Below are 13,191 nucleotides of genomic sequence, written 5' to 3'. Positions count from 1 at the left end.
ATCGCCGGATGGTGGGGCGATTCTCAGAATCACCTATTTTTAATTTTAACGTGAAAAGCATATATTCATTTAAAGCATATATTCATTTAAATTTGTAAGGTAATTTTATTTTAATTAGTACAAGGAAACTATTTATATATTATTAACAATATATTTTAGATAATAGGGATAATAGTGATTGGGGGCGATTCTGAGAATCGCCGGGTGGTGGGGCGATTCTCAGAATCGCCCAGCCACCATGGGCGATTCAGGAACCTGCATGTGAATGATCCTCGGCTGTGATCTGTTTATTATCGGCATCGAAGAAACCGCTCGAACTACAGAGGCGGGCTTTCTGATCCTGTGAGAGTCCCTGCAAATCTTCAGAGGAGAAGGCCGGGGCCCCTGGAGTTGCTTTGCAGCCGATCCTGAGCTCGATCTTTGAGAATTCATGATTGCAATATAATTCAGCAAAATTAATTGTAATTTTGTCGATCTACAACCAGCAAAAGCTTTATTATTATGTAAAGACGGAACAGAAGTCCACAATGCTAGTCAAGTCAATACCGGTTCTTCCCCTCCAGTTATAATTTAATTCTCATGTTCACAACGTCTTTGTGGTCAATGTTCACTTTGCAGAGTGAACAAAAACTCGTTTTCCACATGGTCAGTTTTCGCCCCACGTTCCGATAAATTCTCCTTTGACATTTGACTCACAAACTGTAGACGCAGTATAAGCCATTATCATTTATTTGACGCTGAAAATAAGATGGTGGAAGGAGATGGCCGTAAAAGTTTAAGATAGAAGTTATATTCATTTAAGTATTTCTAAAAGCATAATTAAGTGCATTAGTTAGAAGTGAAAATATCCTTATTTATGTACATCTGAATAATTGCCAAGCAGTAATCAAGCCAAATAATTGATTAGATGTACATAAACAGCTGAATATTTGGTGACCTGTGCTTCAATCCCGTTCTTCATTTTTTTGTTTTTTACATGGTTACATTGATTCCTGATGGTCCGTGTACGCTATTTAGCCATACTGGCCTCGCCAATGCACTGAATTTCCAAAACTTGAAAATATGGTCCGAGTCTGGATCATTGATTAGCGTATGATATCTGTGTAGAATAGATTAGAATTTTCGGGAGTACTAGTGTTGGCACGGTTGCACTGTGGGTTCTCCATTGTCCCTTAATCGCCATGACAATCCCCCATGGCAGAGTTTGGTGCTCCACTATCCAGTTGGGGCAAAGTATTAAGCTATTCTACATAATTATAGTTATCTTAATCCTCATTACTATTCATGCACATATTTGCCACGCACAGCACACTTGCCGCGCCAACGTTACCTCCATAACAGGCAGTAAGTTTGAGACCAATCTGAATGCAGTCTTGGATAATCTTGTTCGACACACCAACCACACTGGGTTTAACACTTCTGTTTATGGCCAAAGTCCCGACCAAGTATATGGCCTCCTCCAATGCAGGGGAGACACAACAATCGAACAATGCTACAATTGTTCGCAACAAGCAAATACTACCCTTCGACAAGACTGTGGGAATTCCACCGGCGGTTTAATTTGGCTTGATTACTGCTTCTTGCGTTATGAAGCGATTCTGGGCGATTCTGAGAATCGCCCCACCACCCGGCGATTCTCAGAATCGCCCCCAATCACTATTATCTAAAATATATTGTTAATAATATATAAATAGTTTCCTTGTACTAATTAAAATGAAAGTACCTTAATATATGCTTTAAATGAATATATGCTTTTCACGTTAAAATTAAAAATAGGCGATTCTGAGAATCGCCCCCAATCACTATTATCACTATTATCTAAAATATATTGTTAATAATATATAAATAGTTTGCTTGTATTAATTAAAATAAAATTACTTTACAAATTTAAATGAATATATGTTTTTCACGTTAAAATTAAAAATAGGCGATTCTGAGAATCGCCCCCACCACCCGCCATATCTGAGAATCACTATTATAAGTCAGGTAGTCACCACTTCACATTTACCTGTACACGAAATGGTAGAACAAATATAATGCATCAATAAAAAAAAAAGTGTATAGTTATCCACTAAGAACTTTGTTGCTAAGGCATTGAGCAGCGGAAGTGGTATGGTATCGTTCAATAGATGGGTACCTATTCAAAGAAATATTGATAAAGTATTTTAAATTAACTTTAATGTCAGGTATGCTTGTCAAGTTTTCCTGCTCTTCATGTTACTCACAATAATATAAAGGTGGTCAATAACCGATGATTATTAAAGGCGGCCTGGAGTTAGTGCTCTCAACCAGTTCAAAGGTATAAATTATGTATTTGGTGCATTGGATGGCCTCCGAAACATTCATGAAAAACATGGCTCTCTATTTACCATGTTAATTCAAGATCAGTTAACAATCAAAGAGAATTCATCGCAGAGGATAAGCACAATACCAAGATCATATCACAAGCTCATGATGAGGACGCAATAAATTTATCACACTTTGCCGATAAAGAGTAGTGAGATGCATTTATAGTTAAGTATGGTAGAGATGTTGTCATTTGGAAAATGCTTACATTTTTATATGTCATTTACATTAATAGATGTTGTCTAATAATTGGTAATTGTCAATAATTGGTAAATTCACTTAGAGACCAGTAAACTTGAAATGAATAGCCAAATTGAAAGCTCATGACACAACATTGATATATAAAGTAGATTCTGTATAAGAGATTGTAGGAGCTTGTCACGTGCAATAGATTTGGATTATTGATCCGACCATTAATTCAATGGATGGTGTTTGACATGAAGAGATTGAAATATGTTACTCATGAAGTAGATGGTGGGATTGAAAAAAAAAACATAAGAGCAATAGCAAGTTTTATTTTCCTCTTTATTCATGGTTCCATAAGGGATTGACCATGGTGAAAAGTTTTATCATTACCCTTTCCATATGGTTCCATTTAAGGCTTTAAATTAGATTGTGGTTACACATGGAGATGCCAGTTTTATTTATACCCTCTCTTTATGTTTCAACATAAGGCCTGATCCATTTTAAATAAGAATTGAGTTTCTATTTATACCATATTTTATGGTTATATCAAAGGTTTTTTCATTTTAAAGAAAAGTGAAGTCCTATGGATATGGCAAATTTTATTAATAGCTTTTTTTTCCATGTTCATTTTTTTTAGATTGAATTCTAATTATATTTTAAAAAATAGTATAATTTAGTAAACATGAAGAGGAGTATTAGTTTTATAAGAGTCATAATTGTTATGGTGATTATATGAATAATTATTATATCTAATAGTTGGATTTGGTTTATGGAATTAGGAAAAATGTTGTTATACTCCTACAGGTCAGAGGCCCCGAGGAATTCCGCAAAATGTTGTACATCTCTAAAGTATGTTGTAAAATGTTGTTATGTCCCTAAAGTATGAGCCTCTCTACAATTTAGTTTGAGAACTTAGTATGGAGTCAATGTATAAGTGTTAGATGGTTAAATGTTAGATATGTAAGAGATGTGAATATCTTTTAAAAGTTAGGCTCATAAGTATACATATGTTATCTTTTAAAAGTTAGGCTCATAAGTATACCTTATTTTCTTCCTAGTGGTTATACCTTGTTTCTTTCAATAGCCCTTGCAATTATTTCATAAAAAGTAGTTGTAGTAAATTTATATAGCAACATTGTAGCCCTAGTAATAGATTTATTTTCTACAAATAGTATATTTGTTGAATTGAATTTTTGCAAACATAAAAAACTAGTTTTATCATTGTAAGAATTTTTAATTGTTAAATTGATTTTAAACTATTTTACATATTAGTATTAACTGTTGACTAGTTTAATTGAGCCAATTATAGTATGTAATTACCTCTATATCACTTGTTAATAATTGGTAATTGTTAATAATTGGTAAATTCACTTAGAGACCAGTAAACGTGAAATGAATAGCCAAATTGAAATCTCATGACACAACATTGATATACAAAGTAGATTCTATATAAGAGATTGTAGGAGCTTGTCACGTGAAATAGATTTGGATTATTGATACGACCATTAATTCAATGGATGGTGTTTGACATCAAGAGATTGAAATATGTTACTCATGAAGTAGATGGTGGGATTGAAACAAAAAAAAAACATAGCACCATTGATGTTGATGTTATGGTTGAGAACATGTTGAATTTATACTTAGAAAAGAAAAATGATATTCTACCAAAAACATTAATGTGTTTTTTCCTCATAAACAACTTTGTTTGGCACATAAAAATTTGGTTTTACTAGCATTTTTTTAAAAGTTTTAAAATTGACCCTAAAAAAAAAATCATCGTTCCAGTATCATCACTTTTCGTTTTGAAGCTATATTTTGCACAAAAATTTCGTAGTAAATTTCGTAGTCACTGCCATTTTTAAAACATGTTCAAAATTGACCCCTAAAAAATAAAATCATCGTTCCAGTATACACACTTTTCGTTTTTAGCACTGTTTTTGATGTTTTTTCGGGGTTTTTTGGCCAGAGTTCTCGTTTTGAGTTTATAGTTCCCGTTTCATAGTTTACATTGTTAAAAGGGAGGAACTATTTAAGATGGTACAAAAGGAGGACGAAAATCTGGAGGACTTTTTGGAAAGGCTACAATATAATCTGCAGAGATCCAATCATCCCGATGTAAGCAAAGATATTCTTAAAACAATATTATTGAAAGGGGTGAGGGATGATTGTCTAGACATGCTAAATATGCTTGGTAAAGGGGACATATCTAAAGAATCACATGATGAAATTGTTAACCTCTGTAAAAGATGTTCAAGAGGAGCTGCAAGGAATAGATCAAACAGAAGGGATAATACATATTCAAGAGTTCAAAAATCAGTCAGCGGAGGAGCAACAAAAGATGAAATAGGTAATTTACTTGAGGAATTTAAAGTTGAAATGTTAAGTTCTTTTACTTCATAGATTGACACCTTGCAAGTTAAGAAGAAACAAGCAGAAGCAGAAGCTGCTTTGGCTGTTTTTTTTCCCAAATGCAGAGATAAACACCCATAAGGGAATGCCCATTGGACAAAGTGCCAATTTGCACCCTTTGTGAGAAGGATCATGAAACACAACAATGCCCTTATTTACCAGGAATAAAAGCAACATTGCAACCAAATGAAGTAGAAGCCGAAGCAGTCTATTTGTTGACATAGATAAGGCAATGGAAACAATGAGGACAAGGTATGAACTCTAATATGCCATTTACATTTTCTAGTCGTTGGAACAATTATCCTTCTTTTAATCAAGAAAATTACCTGCCCTTTAATCAGATGCAATACCCACCCTTGAATCAAATTAACTACCCACCCATGCAACAAACAAACCCTCCCTTTGTAGGCCCAGCAATGTGGACTCCTTGGCCTCCACAACAACAATCTTACTTTATCTGATGGAATCCAAACTAGAGGGGTCAACGACTCTCGTTTCCGAATCAATTTCCTCAGTTTCAGCAACCACTCCCTCTACCATCAGGTGCTTCACCAAATAATCAAACGATGAGACCCCAGCTACCTGTACAGCCAAACCCTAACCCCAATAATAAAGTTGCGCAAGTTATTGATATTCAGAATCGGCCTATACTTCTTGTTTTCTCTGCACAATGTAATGATATTCATTTACAATCTGGGAAAATAGTCGAACCCATTATTGATGATGTTACCTCCTCTGATTTTGGTAAAGAAGAAACAGAGAAAAATGATTCACATAAGGAGGTACAACCATCCTCTAATAAGGGTGCTGAAACAGCAGAACCACCATTCCCTAAGCGTTTAGCTTTGACTAAAACGCCTGAGCCACCTGCTTTCAATCTTTTAGGGGAATTACAGAATCTTTATGTTAAAATTCCACTTTTACAAGCACTAAGAGATGTACCAATTTATGCCAGAACTATGAGAGATATTTGTGTTAAGAAACCTGGTAGGAAAGCTAAAGATCCCCTTACAGTTCATGTTATGGGTGATCTATCTGCCTTAATGACCAATAAAGCCACTCCTATTAAATATGGTGATCCCAGCCATTCTACTGTTACAGTACAAATTGGAAAAGCAATCATTGCACGAGTTCTGGTAGATTTAGGTGTTGCTATAAATATTATGACTCTTGAAACCTCACAACTATTACAGCTAAAAAATGTAATCAGAGAGACACCAACCATCCTAGAGTTTGCTGACCATTCTACAATCAAACCGGAAGGAGACATTGAAGACCTAAGCATCTCAGTTGAATCTTGGAATTACCCAGCTGACTTTGTGGTATTACAGACTAAGACAAAGTTGGGGGGACATACTCTAATCCTGGGAAGGCCCTCGTTGGCCATAGTCGATGCCTTTATCAGCTATAGATTTGGTTCAATGACAATTTCTAATGGATATGAAGCCAAGCAGCTTACTCTCTACCCTCACGCCACGCCTATAATTAATAATGATAATTTTATATGGTTGGAATATGATGATAATGCTACTCAACCTATTTTGACTATCAAACAAGCTTTAAGCCTTAAAGATACCACTGAGGATGAAGTAATTAATAATTTTATTTGTGAACCCTCCTCGGTCACTGTTGAAACACATAATCAGTTCGCTGCAATTTTGAAATTTGATACCTAGGAAAAGCTTAAATCTGAAGATCTACCTCAAACATCAACTACTATCTCCTCTAAAAGCATAACAATAGAAATCAAACCTAACAAGACATTGAACATAAACCCCAACTTGACAGATGCTAAAACACAGAAGCTAATGAAGTTACTTCTTGAAAATAAGGAAGCATTCGCATGTGACTATACATATATGAAGGGAATCTCTCCTGAATTATATACTCATCGCATCTATATCAAGGAGGGTTGCCGACCAATCTGTCAACCCCAGCGATGAATGAATCCTAATTTAAGGGAAATTGTCAAAGAGGAACTTCAAAAATTGCTTAATGCAGGGTTTATATATCCCATATCTGACAGAGAATGGGTTTCTCCATTGGTAATAGTCCCTAAGAAAAATGAGAAATGGAGAGTGTGTGTAGATTATAGAGCCTTAAATAAAGCCACTCAAAAGGATCACTTTCCCTTGCCATTCATTGACCAAGTGTTAGATAGTTTTTCAGGGAAGAAATTTTTCTCATTTTTAGATGGTTTTAGTGGGTATAATCAAATCAAAATTGCACCCCATGACCAAGATAAGACCACTTTTACTAGTCCCTGGGGAACTTTTGCCTATAGAGTTCGCTCATTTGGACTATGTAATGCACCAGCAACCTTTCAAAGAGCAGTTATAGGAATCTTTTTTGATATGCTTAATGACTCTATGGATATTTATGGATGACTTTACCCCTTATGGTGTGTCTTTTGAGGATGCATTACAAAACCTTGAGAAAGTGCTTAAACATTGTGTACAAGCTCACCTTTCCTTAAGCACTGAAAAATGTCATATGATGATGAATGAAGGAATTGTACTTGGGCACTTTATTTCATTTCAAGGAATTCAGGTAGATCCATCCAAAATACAAGTAATTCAGAACCTTACTATTCCTAGAACACAAACTAACGTGAGAAGTTTTTTAGGACATGCAGGATACTACAGAAGATTTATCAAAAAAATTTCCAAAATAGCTTCTCCTTTGTTTGTGTTACTTATGAAAAATGTTGAATTCAAGTGGACCGATCTTTTCCAGAAAGCATTTGTTGAACTCAAGCATCAGTTATCTACAACTCCTATTTTAAGGGGACCTGATTGGGCACTTCCCTTCCATATATCCTCTGATGCTTCGGATACTGCAATTGGAGTTGTCTTGGGACAAGATGAGAACCATCTTCCTTATGCTATCTACTTCACTAGTAAGAATATGACTCCTGTTGAGCTTAATTACACAGTTACTGAAAAGGAATTTTTAGCAGTCATTTATGCCATTAATAAATTTCGACATTATATTACTGGTTACTCTACTTTTGTCCATACTGACCACTCGGCTATTAAGTATTTAATGAACAAATCTGTCACTAATGCTCGATTCACTAGGTGGTTATTGCTATTACAAGAGTTTGATATTACAATTGTAGATCGACCAGGTAAAGAAAATGTAGTTGTTGATTTCCTTTCTCGGTTAAAAGTTGATGATAACACTCCAGTAGATGATTCCTTTCCTGATGAATACTTATTTTCAGTATCTGCTCACTCACCTTGGTATGCAGACATTGCCAATTATCTAGTTGCAAGGAAGTTACCATCACACCTATCACATCGAGAAAAAAGAAAGATCATTCAACAAAGTGCTTGATATCGCTAGATAAGTGGGTGTCTTTTCTACACAGGACTTGATCATGAAATCCGAAGATGCATTAGAGAAGATGAGGTTTATGATATATTGAAAGCTTGTCATGATGGCCCTTGTGGAGGGCATTTTGCTGATAAGAGAATGGTGCATAAAATTTTCAGGATGGGTTATTATTGGCCCTCACTCTTCAAGGATGCAAAGAAATATGTTCGGGCATGTGACAGCTGTCAAAGAATGGGTAAATCTAATCATAGAGATAAAATGCCATTGAATCCCCAGGTAATACTTGAACCCTTTCAAAGATGGGCTTTAGACTTTATAGGGCCCATTAATCCTCCATCCAATCAAAGAGTTTACATATTGGTTTGTACAGATTATATGACTAAATGGGTGCAAGCTAAAGCACTCATTAGAGCTAATGAAGAATTTGTTTTAGCTTTTCTATTTGAAGAAATCTTTGTTAGATTTGGAGTGCCTAGAGAGCTAGTTACAGATGGAGGACCTCCTTTCAATTCTCATGGTTTTAAAACCACCCTTCAAAAATATCATATTCATCATAGAATGACTACACCATACCACCCCCAAGCCAATGGATAGGTGGAGAGTACAAATAAAGTTATAGAAGCCATTCTAACAAAAACAGTGAAGGAAAACAGGAAGGATTGGTCTCAAAGGCTCCCTGAAGCACTATGGGCTTATAGAACTACCTGGAGGAATACTACAGGATTTTCTCCCTATGAATTGGTTTATGGTAAAAGTGTTGTTTTTCCTGTGGAATTTGAAATTAAAACCTTAAGAACTACTTTAGCTGTTAACCTTGATTTGACTGATGCACAGACAACCAGGTTGTAGCAGCTTCAGGAATTGGATGAAAAGAGGTTAGATGCCATTCATCAAACAACTATGATCCAACAACAAAGGACAAAATGGCATGATAAAATCATCAAGCATAAGCAGTTCCAAAAAGGTAATTGGGCTTTATTGTATGATTCTCAGTTTGAAAATTTTCAAGGGAAACTACGTACAAGATGGATGGGACCTTACGAAATAGATACTATTTTTACCAATGGAACAGTAAGGCTCCTAAAATTGATGACTCTAGAACACCATTATTAGTAAATGGTCATCGGCTCCGTCTGTACCAGTGACCCATTTTCAAAGAGGATTTTAAGGCCACTTGCATGGCATATTCACATTATCTCTTTTTGGGGGAGCCTTGTGCCCCTCATTGCATTTAATTTATGTATTATATGTTTAGCATTAGATTATATTTCTTAACTAATAATCCTTGTCAAGGGTTGGCATGTTACAATTGATTATTTTGCAGATTCTAAGAAAGGCTCATTGGAAAGGACAGTTTTACTACAAGTAGATCCAAGCTTCATCTTGTGAAGCATTGTTCATCTCATTTTAATCCATCCATAGTTTATTTCCCCATCCTCCACTAACATTTCCATCATTAACTCCCCTCCATTCTTTCCCCATTTTCCCGTCACTCTTCAGCAACATTTTCCTTATTTTTCCCATTGTTGAAACAACATTCTTCAGCAACATTTTTCCTATTTTTCCCATTCCTGGAACAATATTCTTCAGCAACATTTTCCCTACCTTTCCCGTTGCTGAAACACCACCTGTTACCCATTTTCCGATTGCTGAAACACCATTTCTTTTCAAAAGACATCACCATATAGCACTTTCCGTCGTGAAAATCACTTTCTTCCATTATTTTCATGCTAATTTTGTCCTTTCAGTTCCTTCTCCTATGATTATATAGACCTCTAATATAATCTCCCTCATGTTTCAAAAGCCTCTTCCATGACTATTTTCAATCAATTATGAACGAGCACTATATTTTCGAAATATGAATTAAAGGTAAACATGAGGTATGTAAATATTATGTGTAAGTATTATTAAACTATGGTTAAATGAGAAGATTATGTTCATTATTACCACAATCCCCGTACATTTAAAGCCATTATTTCAGCCGTAGTTGGGGGGAATACCGAGATTATACGCCATCATTTCATAGCAAGCCAATTACAGTCATTTTTCTTACCCACTATCTCGTCTTATCACCTCGCCTCTTCACTGTTACTTCATGTTCTCCTTCACAAAATTTACTCTATTCGAAGTGTGGTAACTTGGTTTTTGACTGTGCATTTTACCAAAGCTAGTTAACTATGGGAGGACCTACTATTCGACACGAGCCTAGCTCGATACCTCTACTTGAATTACATCTAGAGGTATATCAGATTTTTCAGTAGGCAGGCTGGATAGGATATTTTCAAAGGCTTCAGGGATTTGATCCACAAAAGGTTCTTGAATTTTCACGAAATATACAGGAATATCATTCTACTGTCCATGAAGTTTGAATTCCAGTCTCAGAGGGTGACATAGCACAGGTTTTAGGTCTGTCGGTCACTGGCACTCGATGGTTTAGTCGTAAGCATATTATTTTGAATGCACAACAGGATTTTCTTCTGCCAGGAGAACAAGTCAAGCCCAAAGGTTGTGGTGTCCAACTTCACTCATTACTGCCTCCATGGCCAAAGGTTGATGAATTCATCAAACATTACCTTACTTGTGAAGGTCGCTACCAAGTAGTCTATCAGCATGATTTTGTCTTATTAAATCATTTGAGACATGGCCGACTATTAAATATTCCTTATTATTTACTTGGGTGTCTAAATAATATGTCACATTACTGCAGACAGGTAAAATTACCACTCCTTTCCCTCACCCATCACCCTCTTGTTCTGCTATTGATTCAGAAGGGTTTTACTCAACAAAACCCTCCTCTAAACAATCCACCCCTAGACCCTAAGCAAGTTGCTGAAATTCCCCAAGAATCTGTTGAAATCCCTCAACAAGTTGTTGAAAATCCTCAAGAAATTTTTGAAAATCCCCACCAGGAGCAACCAGAGAGCATTCCTGATCCTTCAGAAATCCCAACAGCAGAATCAATTGATCCAATTAACCCTCCCACCATATCAACTCTATCCCACAATTTACTAGAATCATCTAATCCTACTGTTCATATCCCTAGTGATGATTCTGAAGATAACCTTCCCCTATCCATTCTAAAAACAAAAAGGCAAACTAAGACCATTTTCCTATCACGAGGGCCTCAACCAAAGTAGATACCATTTCTAATAGCCCTCTCCCTCAGAAAAAACCTACTCATAAAAGGAAAATTACTACTATCCCTGCCTTTTTACCCTGAAGACGAATGAGGGTGTCAACTGAAGCAGCAACTGTTGCCACTATCCTAAATTCCCCACCTATTTGTCTAAAACCCCATAGCCCACCACAGTCCCAAGTCCCCGAATCTTTACCTGTCTCACCCTCGGGCACTGAAACACAAGAACCAGATGCCCAGGATTTTATGAAATCATTTATTTCCAAACAAGTAGTTGTCACACAAGAACCAGCTGCTGTTATACAGAATCTAGATGCCCAAGATGTTGCACATCACGTAGTTTCCACACAAGAACCAGCTGTTGATATACAAAATCTAGATGCCCAAGATGTTGCACATCACGTAGTTGTTACATAAGAACCAGCTACTCATTCAATAGCTATCACACAAGAACCAGCTGCTGATATACAAAGTTTGGATGCCCAAGATGCTACACATCACTTAGCTGCTACACAAGAACCAGCTACTCATTCGATAGTTGCCACACAAGAACCAGCTACTGAGACTGTGACTGCTACACAAACCCAGTCACCCTGGCTTCCTTTTTACACGAAAACGAGTTTCTAAAATCAGAACTCAAAGCTTATAAGCAGGAATTAGTAATGGCAAGGGAAGCCTACGACAGAGAGCTAAATTTGTACACTTTAGCCCATGCAGCATCCACGGCCAAGAAAAGTACAGAGAAAGAATAGTATAAGGAATATATGTGCAAACAATGTTGTAACATGTATCATCAAGCCGAGTATAAAATAGTTGAAATCCCACTGCCTGGAGCCTCCCCTGCATCCACTTCTTCTACAATCAAAGAGGAATTCCCTACTGTCACACAAGAACCAGCAGGGCCTTCAAAAATTTTTGAAAAAGAAGCTAAACCACAAATACCTCGGCCTACTGTAACTATTAAAGCTGAAGATCCTATACTTTGGCCTACTGTAACTGTTAAAGCTAAAGATCCTGTACCTCGACCTACAAAAACTGTTTTTACTCATACTGAACCTCGGCCTACTGTAAATGTTTTTACTCGGACTTGCAGTACTGAAAAACAAACTGAATCTCAGGATAAGCACCAAACAATGGATAAGTGGAAGAAAAAATATGTTATTTCGCAAGATAAGATCTTGCAGGAGCATAAATTACTCTAGCAAAATCATATATATTCAAACTAGGAAGCCTTGGAGCAAGTACTCCAACATTCTCGCGCCCAGAAGAAAGAGAATAAAGAGCTAAAAAGTAAATTGCTCTTCATGTTTGATTTGGTTCAGAAATTATTAGCTGCCAGGAAACCATCTTCCAATTATTCTCTTTTTCTTGCAGAACGCTTAGCGTTCTTTCAAATAAAGGAAATTAAAAATGGGAGACCTCATGAAGTATTTACACCCAAGCAGTTTGTGGAAACTTTCACAGAAGCATCCACTAGTGATCAACATTTGCTTTGTGAGTTGTATCTCTGCAATGAAGCTATCCCTGAAAATAGGAAGATCAATCTTAACCCTCTGTTTGGTGATGTTCAAATTAGGGCATTTGCCTCCTTCCTTGCTAATCAGATCACATGGAAGACTGTCTTTCTTGTAGCAAAGCATAATGAGGACAACCGTCTCCTGTGGTTTCGACCAGAACCACAAAATCCTGCCATTTTTATTTGGGAGTATCATCAATTTTTGAAAGAACCAGGGATGGTTGAACACATCAGGCAACTACAAGCAACAGTGCTACAG

This window comes from Pinus tabuliformis, chromosome 1_1 (assembly GCF_031772625.1).
Source record: "Pinus tabuliformis cultivar Carrire ecotype Pingquan chromosome 1_1, CPIR1, whole genome shotgun sequence".
Taxonomy (NCBI): Eukaryota; Viridiplantae; Streptophyta; class Pinopsida; order Pinales; family Pinaceae; genus Pinus; species Pinus tabuliformis.
The sequence above is the reverse complement of the archived record's forward strand: the minus strand, read 5'-3'. Positions refer to the sequence as shown.